Source organism: Equus asinus, chromosome 4 (genome assembly GCF_041296235.1).
Source record: "Equus asinus isolate D_3611 breed Donkey chromosome 4, EquAss-T2T_v2, whole genome shotgun sequence".
Classification (NCBI taxonomy): Eukaryota; Metazoa; Chordata; class Mammalia; order Perissodactyla; family Equidae; genus Equus; species Equus asinus.
The window spans coordinates 106140693-106160039 of NC_091793.1; the positions used below are offsets into that span (position 1 = coordinate 106140693).

Consider the following 19347-nt stretch of genomic DNA (forward strand, 5'->3'; position numbering starts at 1 on the left):
TCCAGTCCCACTGCCTTCTTTCTTCCTGTGGGGTTAACACTGAGATCTAATTTTTGCTCCATCCTTGGGAACAATATGACCTCTATTCACAGCTAGCTAGTCCAGTTCTAAAGCACCAGTGACGAGGGGGCTTCAAAAGGAGACTGATAGGAAAGGCAAGCAAAAGCAAGAACTGGCCAGCTTCCAAGCTATTTCAGGCCGAAGAATCTCATCTTGTATCAAAATGCTGAACTGCAAAACAAACCTGATTTCAGTTCGAGGAAGGTTGAGAGAGGAGGGGGGATGGGAAGAGGAGGAGAAGGGGAGGAGAAGACGGGGAGGAGGGGGACCATTGGTCCGAATTCACATACAAAAATGGACTTCCTGCTGTACCCAAACTGTATTTCCACGAGCTCTTTTCCTAAAGGAATATGGAATGAATATGCCTAAAACCGCGACGAAACAACCGGGATGGCTTACCTGATAAAAAGGAAAATTACCCATCTGCAGTGAAGAACAGCATCTCCCAAAGACCAGATGATAACTGTGCCTTCAGTTGCAATTGTTCAGATTCCTTCTTGCAAAAGGTGACCAAGTATTTACAAGGGCTGCAGTCTCACTGGGGCAGAACACACATACACAAACACACACACGCACACATACACACATGCACCAGAGACCTCTGCAGTATCCTCTCGGCTTCATCCTCGCCTCACTCTATGGTACCTAATACAAATCAGCAAATAGCTTGTTTGAAAAAAAAAAAAAAAAAAGTCGAGGTAGCACCTTACGTTACATCGCCATCTAGTGGCCAAACGTTAAATATTTTCGCACCAGCCGGATTTATGTATTTCTCAACCTCTTTTCTCTCTCAGCTTCCTTCTTTCTCTTCCTCCCTTTGGCTCCCTCACTGTTGCTTCCTCTTGTCTCTCCTTCATTTCCAATTGCTCTATCAGATCAAACACCTAATGACTCAAAGATGAAAAGTGTAAAACTAAGTATAGCTATCTTCAAGGATAGCAAATAACTTCAGTGTTGTTTTTGCATTTAATGCATATTATTTGCATATTATGTTTGTAAAACTGTTACTTTATTCCCACTATGAATCACTATTATCTTTACAAATTATAGAATTTGTGAATAGAACTTTGTGTTTTTATTCACCAGAATAAAATTGGGTAGCCCTTTATTACAGCTCCATGGCTTTCCATTGCGAATCTACTTGAAATTTTTCTCATTTTATTATTGCATTTTACTAGTAGGTTCTGTATTATAATGAACAACTCAGAGTGAGAAGACGTGAGTTTTACTTCAAGTTCAACACTATTGAACATGTGCCTTTGAACAAGTCTCTGAACTCTTCTATGAAAACTTACATTTCCCCATCTTCGTCTGTAATTAGAGGTTAAACAAGATTATCTTCCCACTCTAAATATCTACAGTTTTATTATCTTTTACTGCAATATGTTTTTCCATTTCGTGGACAAAACCTAAAGCTTAGTTATAATAATGTGTTTTAGTAAGCAAATATAGATTTTGAATCCTCTTAAGTATTACCTATTGATAGAATTGTGAAAGCCATGTATATCAGCTTTTGCTAAGACAGTGGAGAATCTAAGCTAAACTATCTATAACTCCAGGAACTGAGAGTATAGATTTCTGTGTTATATACTGTACTTTAAAACGGACATTGTCTTTAACATTTAGTGATGCATAAGCTCACAACTAACTCTGTGTAGATTAGTCATTTGTGGTAATTCGCAATAAATATTTCATCCTGGTTGCCTTCCAACTAACACATTTATTGTTGGTCACTATCTTGAACGCACTTTACCATTTATTCAATGACATCACCTCCAATATTTAACTTTTCTATTCCTTACTACAGGATGGTGCCATAGATCCTATTAATATTATTATAATTATTCCCATTGTACAATTGAGAATACCAAGGCTTTCTGAGTCTTGTTGAGATTTACTGAAGGCCACACATAGTTTGCAAAGCAATAAAACTAAGCTTCTTGGTCCCAAAATTCATTTATTCTTTGCAACATACTCAAAAGTCCACCTTTCTTTCCCTGTTCTAGAATCACAGGAATGTACATCTTCTTTTTTTTTTTTTTTTTAAGATTTTCTCTTTCATTTCTCTCCCCAAAGCCCCCCAGTACATAGTTGTATATTCTACGTTGTGGGTCCTTCTAGTTGTGGCATGTGGGACGCTGCCTCAGCGTGGCTTGACGAGCAGTACCATGTCCACGCCCAGGATTCGAACCAATGAAACACTGGGCCGCCTGCAGCGGAGCGCACGAACTCAACCGCTCGGCCACCGAGCCAGCCCCCAGGAATGTACATCTTATTGCTATGTTCACAAAACATTTACTAACCCTTAAATAAATTACTCATCTTTTCATCTATGAAAGAAAGAATTGAGTGAGATCATTTCTTGTTTGAGCTCAAAAACCCTGTACTTTCATGAGAGCCAATCAAGCATGAACATGTTCATTATAGTTATTCAATGTCTGGGAAACAGTGTTCTTCTGTTTCTAGTAGAGTCGGGGCAATGTGAAAGGAGCTAGAGAGACAGCTGATCAATATTTGGTAAATAATTACCAGGATGTTAGAGATAAAGAGGAAGTGGGAAATATGTGAACTAACAGGCAGTATTTTTTTAATTGTAGACTAACATATTCTCTATGCATAGTGCTTATGGCTTAGATATACAGGCAAAAAATAAAAATATCCTTGGCTGCATGCTTTTAATGCCTTCTAGGTGCTTATTATAGGGGTCAGTTTTTTGAGTATCTGCTCGTAACAGTCCTTTCAACAGCTCTCCCTCCCTGATCCCCAGAGGTGAACCTGCACTCCTGGCTACCGTGGACGAGAGCGGGATCTCCTGACCCAGCCAAAGAGAACAGCTGCCTGTGATTCTGGCAGCTGTGGGGGCCAGCCTTCCCTCACAATTGAGATTCAGGACCAGGTGGGCCAGGGCACCGGGAGAAAGGGATCACACCAGTGTGGAAGGAGAAGCAGTGACAAAAAACAGAGCCAGAAAACTCCCAGTGACTTCCCGTTTCTGGCTTCAGTCTTTCCCAAGATCCAGATACTTTCCCGATTGGGGGGTTACATGAGAGACACAAAAAGACTCCATTTTTGCTTAGTTGGGCTAGATTTCTGTTACTTTGTGGAGTCCTAACCGGTTCACTCACTGCAGGAAGCCAAATGCCCTAGCCCTGGAAAACTATCAAGTACATCTCATATTCTGGGCATCTGACACTTCATTTATTGACTTCTTCAAGCTCCTGCGATATGCCAGGCACTTTTTCAGACACTGAAGTTACATCAGTGAACAAACCAGATCAAAATCCCTCCATCAGTGGAGTTTACTCTGACCCTTTAGATAAGTGGAAAGGTACGCTGTTTTCAATGCACACGTCACCCTTCCACCTCTGTCTCTGTGTTCATAATCTTCACTTCTCTTGACAGGCCTTCCCCCGATCTGCATCTGGAAAATTCTACCAATGTCTTAGGTCACATATTCGTTCTTCTCTAATGTCTTTCTTGTCTTCTCAGTAGATAGAATCCTTTTTTGTTGTTGTTGTTAATTACAAAACAACTTCATGTTTTATTTTGTGGAATATGGTTATTTGTTAAATTGAAAGACCTGGCATAAGGCAAAATGTGAGATTTTTATTAAATTAGTGTAGTATACACTTAAAATCACATATTTATAAAAGTTGGCAAAAGATAAATTAAAATGAAACTTTATCTGTGCTACCTTATAACGCTATTGCACTTGTCCCTTTTGATAGGCTGAGAGTTTTATGTACATATCTTATTTGCCTCCCAGATTATGAACTCCCTGTGGAACCAGTTCTCCATTTTATTTATCTGTGTGCAGCAAGTTCATTTACTGAGATATAATTTCCTCTTTCTCGCTGTTGTGTTTCCAGTTTCAAAGCATGAAAAGGTAATCTTCCCCCTTTTCTTCCCACCCTTGATGTTAGTCATTCATTAGGACAGGAGATCCTCTGTAGTCTTGTCTCAGAAGGTAGAAGGAATATACTGGCTACTTCCTATGTGACAATATGTCTTCAACCTGTGAATGCATGGTTGCTAAACTGACTAAGAAGCTTGGCCTGCACCTTTCCTATGAGAGAGTTTCTAACAAGGCAAAGAGAATGAAAGCATAAGATGTTCTTTAGCCTTTAAAGGGTTCTTTCTGTCATGAGAACTGGAATGTTACTTTAGCGTAGCTTTGTTGGGGGCTGGCAGCCTCAGTTCACTGCTCAGTGCCCAAAAGAGAAAAAGAATACTATAATGGGACATCCTTGCTGTCAATAAATCTTGAGTGTTAAAGAGGAAGAAAGGGGGCCTGTCCCATGGCATAGTGGTCAAGTTCATGCACTCCGCTTCACAGGCACGGATGTACTCCACTTGTCAGCCATGCTGCGGAGGCATCCCATGTACAAAGTAGAGGAAGACTGGCACAATTGTTAGCTCAGGGCTAATCTTCCTCACAAAAAAAAAAAAAAAGGAAGAGAAGTAACTCAGATGGAAAAAGCTGTGCCAGGGCTTCTTGTCTGTGAGTTCTAAGACAGGAGACTCTTCTGTTGCGATTAGAACTTTGAAAGAGTTCAAGGGAGAGTGCAACATCAGAAGACTGAAGAGTCAGTGTGATTCATATCTAAACGTAATATGTTCTTGTATAGAAAATGTCAGGGTGAGGGAGAAACTGCTTTTTTCCTTTCTTGTGTTCTTACGGCTGGACTAATAGTAAAATTGACACAAGACCAGATTAACAGGAGAAAAACCCAGTTTTATACACAGGTATTGGAGCCCATAAAGGAATGATGCTTGAAGAGTGAACAAGCCAGGCAGAATACATATATCTTTTACACAAAGAAACAATGGATTTGTGAAGAATTGACAGGACAAAGACACTTAGGTTTGGGGTATGTAAATAGTGAGGAATTTAAGCAGAGTTTAGGCTGGAAGTATAGTCAATTAGCAAGGTTTGTCTGTGCGGGCTTCTTGGCCCTGAATCCCCAGCTCTGGGGAGAAGGATGCCGGGGAGAGCTCCTTTCACCGGGGAGAGCTCCTTTCACAGGCGAGACTGATTTCTGGCCTTCAGGGGAACAGAGATGGGAGGGTCAGAATGCCCTCTTCGCTTCTCATTAACCTTAATTAAAAATAATTAATATACCATTGTGGGATATTTTGGGGGGGCCTGCCCTGGGTCCCAACAAAATTAAAGGGAATTTGTTATCAAAAGTTTCTACTGGGTGTCCATCTCTTGGAGTTCTGAACCTTTTAGTCAGCTGCTTTATAAAAACTTAATTAACTGTTAAGTAACTTGGGGCCCGGCAGGGAGAAGGGGGTCATCCTTGATCTTTGGCTAAAAATTTTGCAAAGTAATGTTCAATTCATTATGTTCTGAATTCTGGACTCCCTTGCTCAGAGTTATAAATGACATTTGAGTTTTAGGGCAGAATATGTTTCCAGATTCTCCTGTGATTTGTTTGGGAATCTAGGTTCCATGAGCTGGGTTCCTCCCTGAAGGAAAGGGGTCTGGATGCTGGTGTCTGGAGTTGAACTTGGGCAATGGTCTGACCTTGGCATGGTGACCCAGAGGATATAATGGTGATGCCACGAAGGCTGCAAGTGGTGGCAGGTCTTTGGACAATGTGGTGAGTGATTCCAACATCGATAGAAAGTGCCAGAGCCAGAATCTGAAGCCAGACTTTATGATTCTAAACCAACAGGACCACTGTGTCATTACCTGGCTTCAAATCCTGGCTTTGCCCCTTGTGGTGGGAAAGTGGAACTCAGCTAAAGCACAGTACTGATATGATCCCACAATAAATGTAATTTACCACTTCAGGACTTTGCTTTTGTGGATGTGAATTTCCCAGTACTTTTTTTGTACATGCCGCATTGTGCAAACATTTACTACCAAGTCTTTCCTGTGCCCCAACCATTTACTAACACAGTGCCTTTAGCAGCCACTATTTCAGAAACAGAAACCATTTCCTAGAAGAAAATAATGAACTCTTATCTTTACTTTTCAGGTTAATTTGTCCTTTTGAAAATGAGCCTCAAATGAATGTGGAATTTACCTGCTATTAGATAAATAAATGCAGAAACTGCAATTAAGAACCTCTTTTAGAACTAGAGCCAACTAATTTTTCAGCAAGTTTAAAGTTACAATTTACAAAATTGGCCTATTGGTTTCCGAGTGTCTTGTCAGTACTAGAAGGTAGACATTGGAAACTGGTAAAGTCCATACATCATACCAAAAAAACTTCGGCTATTTTGTCAAATATGATATCAAAATATTTGAGGGCCTTCCCTCTTGAATTTACTAAATCAAAGCTATTCTAGGCTTGTGATTTTTCACTCATAGATTGCCATTGTTTAAATCACCTGCAGTATATTGAGCCTAAATAACTGGAATTGTTTTTCTTACTGATTTTATTTCTCTAGTGCCTCTAGCATCAGTGTGTTTGTGGGTACACAGAGAAATATTTAGAACTTTATTAAAAGTTTCTTTAAAAAAATCATTAAAATTACTCCTGATTTTCTCTCTCTTTCTGGTAGTGGAGAAAAATGAAGGGTAAGGATTCTTCCTATCTCATCACTATGTTGTATTTTAAAATAAGAGAGTAAGAGAGGGAGGTTGTGGGATTCTGATGCAGATCATGAGATCTCCCAGTCTCCCCATGCCTTCTCTGCCATTCCATCCAAAGCAATCAAAGCCAGAATTTAATTATAAATCCTCAGACAATCATTTCCTGGGATTCAGTTACATCTTGTTGGAAGATTTCCTGCAATTTCCTTTCAATTACATAGGCAGCCATTGGTGTTGGAAAAGGAAATAATGGTATTCCTAAACCAAATAAATAGGTTTTATGGACAAGATATAGTAATACACAAAACTGATTTCTCAAAGGGGAATTAAATGTATAGATGTTTATCTGATGAGGTCAGCATTCAATATTGGTTCAAAGTGGGTATTAAATTACAAAACTACTTTTTATCATTTCCTATAAGTTCTTCCTTTATTTACAACTACCTAAGCAACAATTTAAAAATCACTTTATCATTTCACAGTATATACATATATCAAATCATTATGCTGTACACCTAAAACCAATACGTTACATGTCAATTACATCTCAATAAAAAAAGTCACTTTAGTGTTCTGTATGAATTTTCAATTTTAAATCCTTTATTATTTGGGGGCCTGGCTTATTTTTGGTCTTTTTTCTTCAGTTAAATTGTCATAGCACAATATCAATATTTATTGAGGATGACATCAAGGTCATTTCTCATAACAACAAACTCTTTGCCTTTCCCTAAATAAACCAGGAGCCATCATACCTTCAATACTTTGCTTCCTTCATTTCCTCTGCTCAGAGACCTTCTCTCTGACCACATTCCCTCCACGCTTTCTCTGTGCACCTCCCCACCACCTGACCCCACCCCATAGTCCCTTTGGGAGCAAGAACTATGTCTTATTTATTATTTTATTCCCCAAACATATCCCAGTGTCTGTGTTTGAATTAAGGTATTTTCTGAAGATGAGCTGATGACATCTGCTGACTACTGATGAATCAAAATCCCAGAATGAAATTCCACTAAAATTTACAGGTAGGCTAAAATAACTTTTTAAACTTCATAAAACAGAATGTCAACTGACATAAATCTTTACCACTGCTTTAAGGAGATGATAATCCTTGAGGAATTGTGTTGCTGGAAAGTTCTCATAGATCATCCAGACAAGGGTTCTTGTTTTAGATAGGAGGAATGATGGCAAGAGAAGTGATGGGACTTATGCAAGGTCACACAGCTAGTTTTATGCCACAAAAGTCCATTCAAATTTTTTCCACAATCTAACTATGAAGGAAATTAATATCGAGTAGGTGCATCAGCACATAAGGAGCAAAATGGAAGTGAGTGGAGTATTTCTAGATATGCCACAACTGATTTTCACTCATGTTTTGACAGAGAGATGGATGTGATGGAGTGTAAGATTGCAGTTACTGTTTGAGAAGGTGATGGACTAACCAACATTGGTTTTAGCAAACGGTAAAGACAGTGATCGTCCTTCAGTCTAGCTCCACATGCTGATCTTAAATATTAACCACAAAGTGTTCAAGCTCAAGGACATGAGCACCAGGTACTCAAGAGTCTAACACTGACAGCTTTCAGGAGTGCAGGTCCAAAGAGAGCAAATGGTCTTGAAGTTCTAGAATTTCTTTGTAAAGCCAAAATGTAATCTAAAAATATATTTTCTGTTTCTTTAGGCTGATAAACCATATTTATGTGGCAGTTATCTTTCATAAATGGAGACAAAATATAATGTTTCACATGCCTGAGCTTTGTGCCTCTTTCTTTAAATATATGAAGTCTTCATAAAGCTTTGGCTCTTGAAACAAGATCAAAGTACATCATAATATTTAAAGCATTATGTCCATATCTACTGCCACAGGAGGATAAAGACAGAAAAGAAACATAAATTAAATTTTTTAAAAATGCATGACCAATCATAAAAAAAACCGTTACTGTGCTGGTTCTATTCTCTGCTCACATGTGATCTTTCCCATCCTCTTAAGTCAATCACACATTATGCTTGGGTTTTTACAGGGTCTAATTCACGCAGCAATTTTCCCATCTTTGCAAAGAGGAGTCAGCTAACGCTTGTGCTAAGAAAAATATAGTTGATTACTTATTAGAACCCAAACATCAGTTTTCCATTTTAATATATCTTTAAATCAACCACATCACTTGTGTACATGTTGAAGAGGTTTAATTAGGGTTTTTTTTTTAATGAAAAGGGCTTTCTTTATACTAAAGGAAAAGCTGATATTTATGAAGACAACTCTTTATTTACAGAATAAAACTGAACTTTGCTATTTGTCAAGAGCATAGCCAAACTACTGGTAACGTATGCAAGTGTCATTAGAATTAGGTGCTGCCATGTTTCTGTGGAGATTAACACTTTTCACACATCCCTAAACAGTTTCAGTCTTCAGAAATCCATTTAAAAGCTCACACAAATCATATGTGATTATGTCTCTTCCTCTTTCTTTCCTTGGGAAAAGCAAGAATTCCACTGTGGGCCAAATAATGGACAGAAGTCTGTCAGGGCCACTTCAGGGCTTCACATTCTTTAGAAGAGATTGGCAAATGAGTGGGGAAGACTCGTGGAAAGCCAGATGGTAGTTACATTTACCCTAGTCTTCCTAGAATGCCTTGGAAATTTGGGAGCCCGTGAGCTGAGTTGCTGCTTCTGGGATTGCCCATACTCGTATCAGATAGCAGAGCACTAAAATGTCTCACTCATGCCTGGGATCCCTTTAGACTCGAGGGTGGGAGAGAGGTGCTAGGCAGCAGCACTCTCATGCTTAATGGCAAGTCTTCCCTACCTGGTCTTCTGTGGTCGGATGAAAGGCAAACAGATTTCTCTACTTGTTATGGGATGATGAAATGGCTCAACCACTTTGTCTCAATATTTTCCATGGCATTTGATACATTAGGAAGCTCAGAGACCCTTTTACTTCTTTCCATGCTCCACTCGTTCTCTTTGAAAGTCTTTTACATTCTGGTTTTTATCACTACATAAAAGTAACATATTTCTCCTCTTTGTGCGGAACAGTAGGCTGGATAAGCAGGAAAGGGCTCCTTCTGGTCTGCCCCTCTTTAATTAACACATAGGGATGTGACCATTTACATTTTTGTTCTCCTTACTCTTTCTGCAACTAAGCAAATACAAAATGTGGATCTTTCCATGACTTCAGCAATGATGAAACTCAGAAGTCATTTGCCCTACTTCACATGGTAGTTACTTCTAAGGTTTTATGTATATACGTATTTCAGCTCTTTTATATATCTATTATATATATATAGATACTTAGCTGTTTGTTAACTTTGTGTCTCTTCTTTTCTGCTTTCCTGTCACTCTCTCTTCTGCTCCCCAAGACAGCAGTACCTTTATTCACATCTTCATCTGCCTGGAGTCTGCTCTCTAGGGTGTTACAACAGAGCTACCTGTCCATGAAACATCTGTTGTTCTAAAATTTTACCTCTGATTCAGTCAGGGTCCTGCAAGAAAATAGATGCTATACTCAAAAGGGATTAAATGAAAGTAATTCAATAGAGAAACTATTCACTAAGTAGGTTAAGATGATTGACAAAACACCCAGGAACCAGCAATGGAGAGAGCCAGTGCCACCCCTGGCTCTTCCCAGGCAAGAGGAGGGCGCAAAGACACCAGATCCCAGTGAGATCTGGCGCTTCGGGATACCCCACAGGAGGTTTCCCAGAGAAAAATGCAACTCCTTTTTTAGGCCAGAAGGTGGGGTGTGGTGGCTGAGATCTTCCTATTTCCTGCTAATGCCTGCCTCGGGCTGAGCCCAAAGGAACCCAGGAGACAAGGGTCTGATTATGTCTAACCATGGAAAGTGGCCTTTGGGGGCTGAGGGTCTTTCTCCTGACCCGTCCCTGAACCTCTTCTACCTGACATCTCACCCCTCCCACCACTCCCTTCCCTGGACATGAGTTCTGCAGCTCAGGCCGGGGCAACCTTGTTCCCAGGGCCACCGCCCTTGCTGGGCTCTGCAAATGCTCTTCTCTCCAAGTGCACATTTAGTCCTCCCTACTGTTGCATGACACTGGGTGCCGCATCATCTGGTTTTGGCTCCCTTAAACCTGCTCTGTGTCCAATCCCTTTATTCACACTCTCTCGATTAAAACTTCCATTCCTTTGCAAGCATAGGCAGGATAACTTGCAAGTTCTACCAGATGTGAAGGGCTGTTGGGAAGTGGGGGGAAAGGACATGTCCCATCTTCTCTCTAAAAACACTTTTTTCTCTTTCCTTAAAAAAGAAACACATGGGGCCGGCCTGCGGCCGCGTGGTTAAGGTCACGTGCTCCGCTTCAGGTGGCCCAGGGTTTCGCTGGTTTGGATCCTGGGTGCAGACATGGCACCTCTCATCAGGCCATGCTGAGGCAGCGTCCCACATGCCACAACCAGAAGGACCCACAACTAAAAATATTCAACTATGTACTGGGCGGATTTGGGGAGGAAAAGCAGAAAAAAAAAGGAATATTGGCAAGAGTTGTTAGCTCAGGTGCCAATCTTTAAAACAAATAAACAAATAAACATGAATTTAAACCATTTTACAGAGATGAGTAAAATCTTTATAAGATGGTTCTGTTTAATACTTTTACCCTTAGCACAGTGCCTAGTATATGGTAGGTACTCAGAAACAAATATTTTGTTATTCAAACATTACTATTTTCAAATTCTTAAAATGATTTAAGAGGAATAGTAATTAAAACTTCACAACAGTCTCATGAAATAGATACTATTATTATGATCATGGTTTTATAGATGAGAGAACTGAGACTCAGAATTGTTGAGTAACTTGGCCAAGGTTGCACAGTAAGGAGATGATTAAGTGTGGTTTTGAAGTCAGCACAGTTTCCAAAGTACCTAATATTACCATGAGTTCACACTGTGTTGTTTTATATAAGGTTAGAGAGTTTTATATCATATTATTCACATTATTAAATCACAGTGGTATGTCTCTGGGCTCTAAGTTCAAAGGCAAATAAGTGGGAGATGACACAGCTGCTCCTTGGTGCTCTGGATTACATCACGTTACGCTCACACAGGATGTGATGGAGGAAAGGTATTTCTACATGTGGCCAACCCAGGATAGTTTCTAGGTGTGTGGTAGATCTACAGCCTGGATTTCTGCCAAACATATTGGGGGGCGGCGTGTGGCAGAGTGGGAGGGTGGCAGATGGCAGCTCTTCCTTCTCACTTGTTTTGGATTCTTCAATCTTCCACAGAATGTGAAACAATGGAACTATGTTTGGAAATACTCTCACCGAGTCAACAAATCAACTAAACACTTGAGGAGTGGAGGGGAGTAGCTTGCCTCAATCTGGCAATGCTTTAGTTTCCAGAAGGCTACATTTGTTAAAAAGGGACAGGCTAAAAAAGCAGAACTGCTGACCACGAACATTTGACAATAGGAGTGCTTTGGCAAAGCTTCGTGTTGCAAACATCATACTCAAGGAGGTGTTTTTTTCTTGACTCATTTTCTAAAAACGAGTGCTTTCTGGCTCTGCTTGATATCTTTGAAGACACCAATCACACAAAAACATGACACTTCCTAAGTTTTAAAGCCTTGCTTCTCGAAGTGTGGCAGTGAACTAGCAGCATGGGCATCTCTTGGGAGCTCGCCAAAATGCAGAATTTTGGGCTCCACTTCTCCCTGCTAAGGTAGAATTTGCGTTTTAACAAGATCCCCAAGTGATTCCTGCACACATTAAAGTTTGAGAAGTAGGGCTGCAGAGTACAGTTGGCAATGACCTTCACGGCCGGCCTCGGCTCTTTCAGCCCACTTCCCTCTGCACCAGAACGCGTACATCAGCCACTCTGCCATGCTCTCCATTACCCAAGCACTCCTGCGCAATTTTGGAAGCCCTGCTTGTACAGACTGAATCAGGTACCCCTTTTTGTCTTCAACCAAGCAAACTGCTAACCTAGCTTCCAGTAACATTTTGTATGTCAATTGTCCATTGTGAGCCTTTAAGTAAAAATTAGCTTTCCAGTTTCTCTTCCCCCAGGCCCATTCTGCAGTCAGTCACTGTTAACAATTCCTTTCAAAACTTTTCAGAAATTTCTTGTGTATATCCAGGCATCTGAAATATATATGTTTTATATCTTTTTTCCAAAGATGGCATCATACTATATATATTGATGGATGCCTTGTTTGATTTACATAACTTATCTTGAACCTCTTACCTTGTTATTATTTACAGTATTTCAGTATTTATATAAACAGATACACCAAAATACCAAAACTTACTTAATCAGTCCTCAAATGATAAACACATATTATTTACAGGTTTTTTATCTGTTTGTTTTGTTTTTTCTATTTCAAACAAGGCTAGTGTAAGCATCATTTTAGAAACACTTTTCCCACTTGTACCAAGTTTTTCTGTAGGCTACATTCTCAGGAAATGGCTCTGCTAAGTAGAAGGGTACGTGCCTTTTAACTTTGGTAGATATGGCTAGACTTCCCTCAAAAGGGTGGCAACATTTTATATTCCAGCAATAGCATTAGATACCTGTTTCTCACACCTCTGCCATCAGCAGGAATTATCAAACTTTTCTTTTTTAACTGTGAAGTGATATCTAGGCCAAGTCTTGACTTCACTGGGAGTTTCCCATAGACGTTTTCTAGGAGGTACACAAAGATGTGTAGAGAAGAAAGAAAACGTGCTTTTTAAGAAGATGAGATATCGCGTACAGACAGGTGTAAGGTTGGGTCTGTGGATGTGGCTAAAGTTTGGACGGATGGGCAGATGGCCAGATCACACAGGATCTAGCACACCTGCTACAGAAGAAAAGCTGGAACCAGTTCCCGAGGAAAACAGACGAATATGGTGTTGAAAAGTTAAAACCAAATATTTTGTTTTTTCTTTCCATCAGTTTGAGGGAGCCATCTATTTTATTTCCTGTCAAGGCATTGACTAATACTAGCAATAGCCTTATGATTGGCTTATTTTCTCCTAAAACCTACTTTAGCCAAGGTGAGTGTGGTTGGCTAATTGTCAGGAGGACAATGTTTAGTAAATCTGGAGGCCAAAACATTTCTTTTCTTTCTGTTGTCCCAATTGTGCTAATATAAAGTTTTCTATTATGATTTTACTAGAAACTGTATATTGAAACCAAAACTCTCTTACTATTACTGCCACCCTCCCTTCTCCCAATGTTAGATGGTCACAATATTATTCTTACGAGAGTTCATATGGAAGATTGACACCTGTTCTCTTTTCCTTGCATCCCCAAATGAGACAGTCCCAACAGAACGTTGACAACAACTCTTTTAGATATCCTATTTCATTGCTTCACTTGTTGGACATGAAAACTAAATATAATGTCAATTTATTAAAAAACTATAAATTCATTTTTTAAAAAAATAAGAAATAATTTTTCGCAAACCAGCATACTAATCAAACAAAATCCAGATCATAAGACATATGTGACTAATGATACCTTTTTAGGATAATGAGGAAAATGCCAAAATTGAGTCACTTATATGTCTTTAATTATCAATAGATATATGAAATGGGTCTATTAAATCTAGTCATCTTGGATTTGGTTGTTATTTGGGTGATCATGTTCCAGAATTAAACTTATTTACACAGAATGTTAGAATTAGAAAAAATCTGAGAAATTATTTAATTCACGCTCTCAGTTGTCAAAGAATTTACCTTAGGTCTGTAGAGATTTGTGTGCTTTATCTTTAGGTCCAAATTGCTTTTCAAAATAAATAAAATTAGTCTAATTCAAAATTTTTTTCCAGTAACATTTTCTTTTCTTCCCAATAGTTGTTCCTTCCACTGTGAAGAAAAATTTCTACCATTTCCTAGGCTTTTCATATCTCTCAAAGGATTATTTACCCTGATAATATAATTTTTTAAGAACGGGAGCTTAGATTTTAGAAAAAATAATTTATAAAACTGGACATATGGCTAGTTAATTATCTTAGAATGTTGCATTTCAAAAAGTATATTTAAGGACCAAGTGAAAGATTTCGAGTATTCATCCATCGTTAGTCTTGTGCTGCCTAACTACCAGTTCTTGGAACATTCGTCCTTGAATCCAGCATCTTTTGAGTCTCAGATCTTGATATGGATGTCCTAGTTGCTCAGAAGACACTAGGAGGACTCCCTGAGAAGCTCTGTATATTTGGGAGTATATGATGCCAATTATAATCATAAACAATTATTTTCTGAACACTTTTAATATCTGAAAGACACTGAAATAAACTACTTGACATACATTATCTTTTTAAAATTCTGATGAGGAGATAAGGCAGCTGAAGAAACTCAGATTCTCAGAGAGGTTAAAGAAATTGCCTGTGGTCACAGAGCTAACCAGTGGTAAGGAACGGGATTGTCTGACAACAAATTTCCTCCCGGAACTCTGCTAGGGTAGGATACAGATTGAGAACTTCCACTTTAACGTTGAGCTGAGTTACAGCTTCAGAAAAAATGGAATTCACATGTACTATCAGTTCATTTGGATTTCATTGTATTTAATATGTGTTTTAATTAGGCTCTATTATTGAATTAATTTTTATGATTAATATTCTAAAATAGAAGAAAAGATCTTTCAAGTTCTTCTTGGGTATTTACTATAAGATCAAGTAAAGTTGCAAGTAACTATGTGATCTTGGCATTGGGAAACTAATATTTTTTTTTTTAAAGATTTTATTTTTTTCCTTTTTCTCCCCAAAGCCCCCCCGGTACATAGTTGTGTATTCTTCGTTGTGGGTCCACCTAGTTGTGGCATGTGGGATGCTGCCTCAGCGTGGTTTGATGAGCAGTGCCATGTCCGCGCCCAGGATTCGAACCAACGAAACACTGGGCAGCCTGCAGTGGAGCGCGCGAACTTAACCACTCGGCCACGGGGCCAGCCCCGGGAAACTAATATTTTAAAGGAAGAATTTACATTTGATATTGGCAATAATTTTTCAGGTTGTAAGTCTGAGAAAGTCTCTATATCAAACCCAAAAGATTTTTTCTCAAGATAAATAAAGAAAGTAGCATGAGTGATAGAGAGTTGCAAAGATTTCCAAATGTATTGCAGCCATGGAATCCATCTTTTCCTTTTGGAATTTGATTTTTCCTTTTAGATCTCATTTGCAATTTGCTGTAATTTAATTTTTATTTATTTATTTTTTAATTGACTAGGCTGAAAAATGTTATGTAAAGTCCAAAATATAAAGGAACTAGATAGCAATGATAATTAATTCAACATTCATTCAATAAACATTTACTGAGACTCAGTATATGCCCAACATTGTGCCATGGGCTGGGATGTACTGGTGAAAAGAGATGGTCTGTTGCTGTGGCTCCACTTTGTCTTGTGAAGACAGAGCAGATGGCCGGGTCAGTGCAGTAACTGCTAAAGCTGAAGTTTAGGTTAAATTGAATTCAGTGTCATCTCTTAAGTGGGAGCATAATCCGATCCTCATGGAGACTTTGAGAGCGTTAAGTGACATAATACATGTGACTATGACTAGTATAATGAATGATGTGTTGAAATGATTCCATAAGTAGTTAGTAATACATATAAAGAATGATTAATTAACCATATTATACAAATAAATGTATAAATCAGGGAAAATGTACTAATCCTAGCAACTAAAGCAAAGAATTGTAACACATATCAGCCCTTATACTCTCTGAATGACTTTGGAGCAGGAAGACTCTTGAAATAGGTCGTTATCAAAAAACCCTTAGGAATTGTACCCACCATTGTGTTCAAACTACATACACTATTGAGTCTTGCCTTGTAGAAGAGCAGAAGAAGAAGTGGATTTGGCATCTGGAGATATTGAGCTTTTATTTTCTTACCTGCAAAATGATAACAGTAATGGGACCTATTTATAGGATTGCTGTGGCTCTCAGAAAGGGTCATGTCTATGAAGTTACTTGGAAATACAGATATAATCATTCATATATAAGCTATTATCATTATTTCGATTAAATGAAATGTAACTATCTGGTACTTTTGTGTGTGTGTGAGAGGAAAATAGACCCTGAACCAACATCTGTACCAATCTTCCTCTATTTTGTGTGTGGGACGCTGCCACAGCAGGACTTGTTGATTGTTATATAGGTCCATGCACGGGATCTGAACCTGTGAACCCTGGGCCACTGAAGCGGTATGTGTGAACTTAACCACTACAGCACCAGGCTGGCCGCTGGTACTTTGTTTGTATATACATTTTAGCTTAAGTTTCTTAATTCACAGATATCTTAGAGCAAGACTTATTTGAATTTGTAGTACAGCATACAGAAAAGAATTTCTAACACTTGGGAAGTGTGTGTATGTGTGTGTGTCTGTGGTATGTGCGTGTGGACTTAGCTATTTCTACCATGCATTTCAACTCCAGAAAATGTTGGGACTGAATTGCTGAACTGTTTGAGGTAACAATTCATGGGCAGATATAATTTAAAGTTCTGAAACTCTAGTGTGTAACCTGTATACTTTTAAGGGCCAAGAGCTATCGTTCAGTATGACTTCTAAAGACATGAAAATGATCTTAAACTCAAGACTTGTTCCAGCCCAGTGGCTTTATGATTTATGATTATGTAGTATGAGCCCAACTGCCTTCCATGAAGGGGGGATGGTGCTAAGCTGAAGGCCTTTGATATTCTGAACTCTTTGATGGGTTTGTGCATTTACATCTGGATATATGAGCTATGGAAAGCTGGACTGCCGTGCATACCAGAAGAAGAATTTGGAGCTCTCAGAGCATCTTGCAGGGAGGGGGTGTGGAGCAGAAATGGAAGACAAAGGGGAGAAATCTATTAAACTTAAAAGATGATTGATATAGATAAATCTCTGGTGGAAACTAGTGACAGATGAAATCTGGGTCTCATTTTTAGAGTGATGAGGTGGTATTCATAGAACCAGGACTCCAGGACCCAGGATGATATAAGACTTTAAGTTCCTGAGAAGTTGCAAAAGGGTTTTGGACTTCCAGACTATGGAATTGGCAGGTATTTCAGCAAATTATACCTAGATCTTCAAGGGGGCAAACAGGTCCCAGCTTACACGTTGAGTTATACCAGTAAGACGTGTTTATTTATTTGCAATTTTTAATCTGTCTGCCTCCAAAAGGAGAAATACTACATTTGTTGTATTATTTAGTATAATAAAACTTTACATAGGAGAGTTAACCCAGGTCAGTGTTTCTCAAATGTGGGGAATGTGTGCATGATGGGGTGGGAGGGGCAATTTTACCCTCAGAGGATACGTGTTAATGTCTGGAAATATTTTTGATTGTCACAACTTGGAGTCATTACTGGCACCCTGTGGATAGTAGCCACAGATGCTGCTCAACATTGTATGATGTACAGACAGACTCCACAGCAAAGAATATCTGACCCAAATGTCGATAGTGCTGAGTTGAAAAACCCTGACTTAAGGCAATCTCTCATCTTACAAATGAGAAACTGAACACCAGAGAGAGTCAGTGACATAAGCCAAGTCACACAGTGAGCAAAAGAAGAGGTCCTTTAGTGTTTTTGCCATCACACTATATAATTTCTAAAAGCTAAAAATGGAACTTTTGTAAAATAAAGCTTCTTAGGGACAAATTTAGGCTTAAGATGTGCTAAACAATTACATAAATCTTTAAAATATAGTACTGCTTGCATTGGGAAATTTAGGCCACCAGGAAAATGGAGAATTTCATTATGTCATGGATCTTCCATTGTATGTAGTAAAAGGTATTTTCATGATATTTAACCAAAGTCCTGTTCAGCATAGTGGTTCTCAGACTTTAGCTACCTCACAATAATCACCTGGAGGACTTGTTAAATCATGAATTGCCCCGCCCCAACCCCAGAGGTTCTGACTCAGTGAGTCTGGATCGAGCCCTGAGAACCTGCATTCCTAACCAGTTCCCAGGTGATGCTGCTGCTGCTGGTCAGGAGATGACACACGGAGAAGTGCTGGCCAGCATTCGTAGGTGCTCCACGAATATTGGCCAAATGTTGTAGGTCACCAAAAAATGTAATCTCACTTCAGCATAGATTAATTAATAATGCTAATTCATGTTTAGAGGAATATAACTACAGATGGCAGAACCAAAACTAACTTTAGACCTCATTTAACTCAAATCCCTTGCTTTAAAAAGGAAGAGATTAATATAACTTTTTAGGCTTCATTTCCAGAAAGAAGACTCCCTTTTAACAATAGCCAATAAAACAGTATTAAATGAAAATCATTTATAGACAATTTGAGTACTGACAGTGTTATGCTAAAGACTGTGAGTTACAACTAAATATGTAAGCTTTATTTTTAACGTTACATTTATGAAGAATATTCTACATGCCAAACTAAGTAAAACTCAGTCTGAAGGGGGCTCTTAGGCCAAGCTAAATCTATGGGGAAAATGCCTATTGACATCAGTAATATAAAATCAGGCCCTGAGGGATCATAACCGTCTCTTCAAATTATTTGGGCAAACATGTACATGATTAATCAATTAAATATATCATAAAATGGTAAGCAATAGATTCCCATCATAAAGAATCAATGCACTGTTGTTAATCATGAATAAAAGAGTGAAAAGTACCCCGAAAGCAATTCATTTCAGCAACACTCATTTTCATTCCATTAATTTAATAAAAAGAATGCAAGAAATTTCAGATACTTGAAAACTACCTGTTCACTTAGTGAGTGTGCTCTAATTAACCTGCCTCCTGCCAGTCCTCATGTAGAGACGCCCAATGACCGAATATTCAACTTTCCATTTACCTCTT

The 19347-nt window shown here is 38.8% G+C and overlaps 1 protein-coding gene across 2 annotated transcripts in view; it reads right to left on the bottom strand.

Annotated features, from left to right (window-relative positions):
* SCN1A (sodium voltage-gated channel alpha subunit 1) overlaps positions 1–19347 on the bottom strand; it is a 149897-nt gene that overhangs the window by 129298 nt on the left and 1252 nt on the right. Inside the window, exon 1 of one of the 2 annotated variants that reach the window (XM_070508039.1) lies at positions 460–733. The exons of the other annotated variant lie outside the window; for it this stretch is intronic. The gene's annotated coding sequence lies outside the window, so the exon portion shown is untranslated. Of the gene's footprint in view, positions 1–459; positions 734–19347 lie in introns of those variants that run through there. 2 annotated transcript variants of the gene reach the window in all.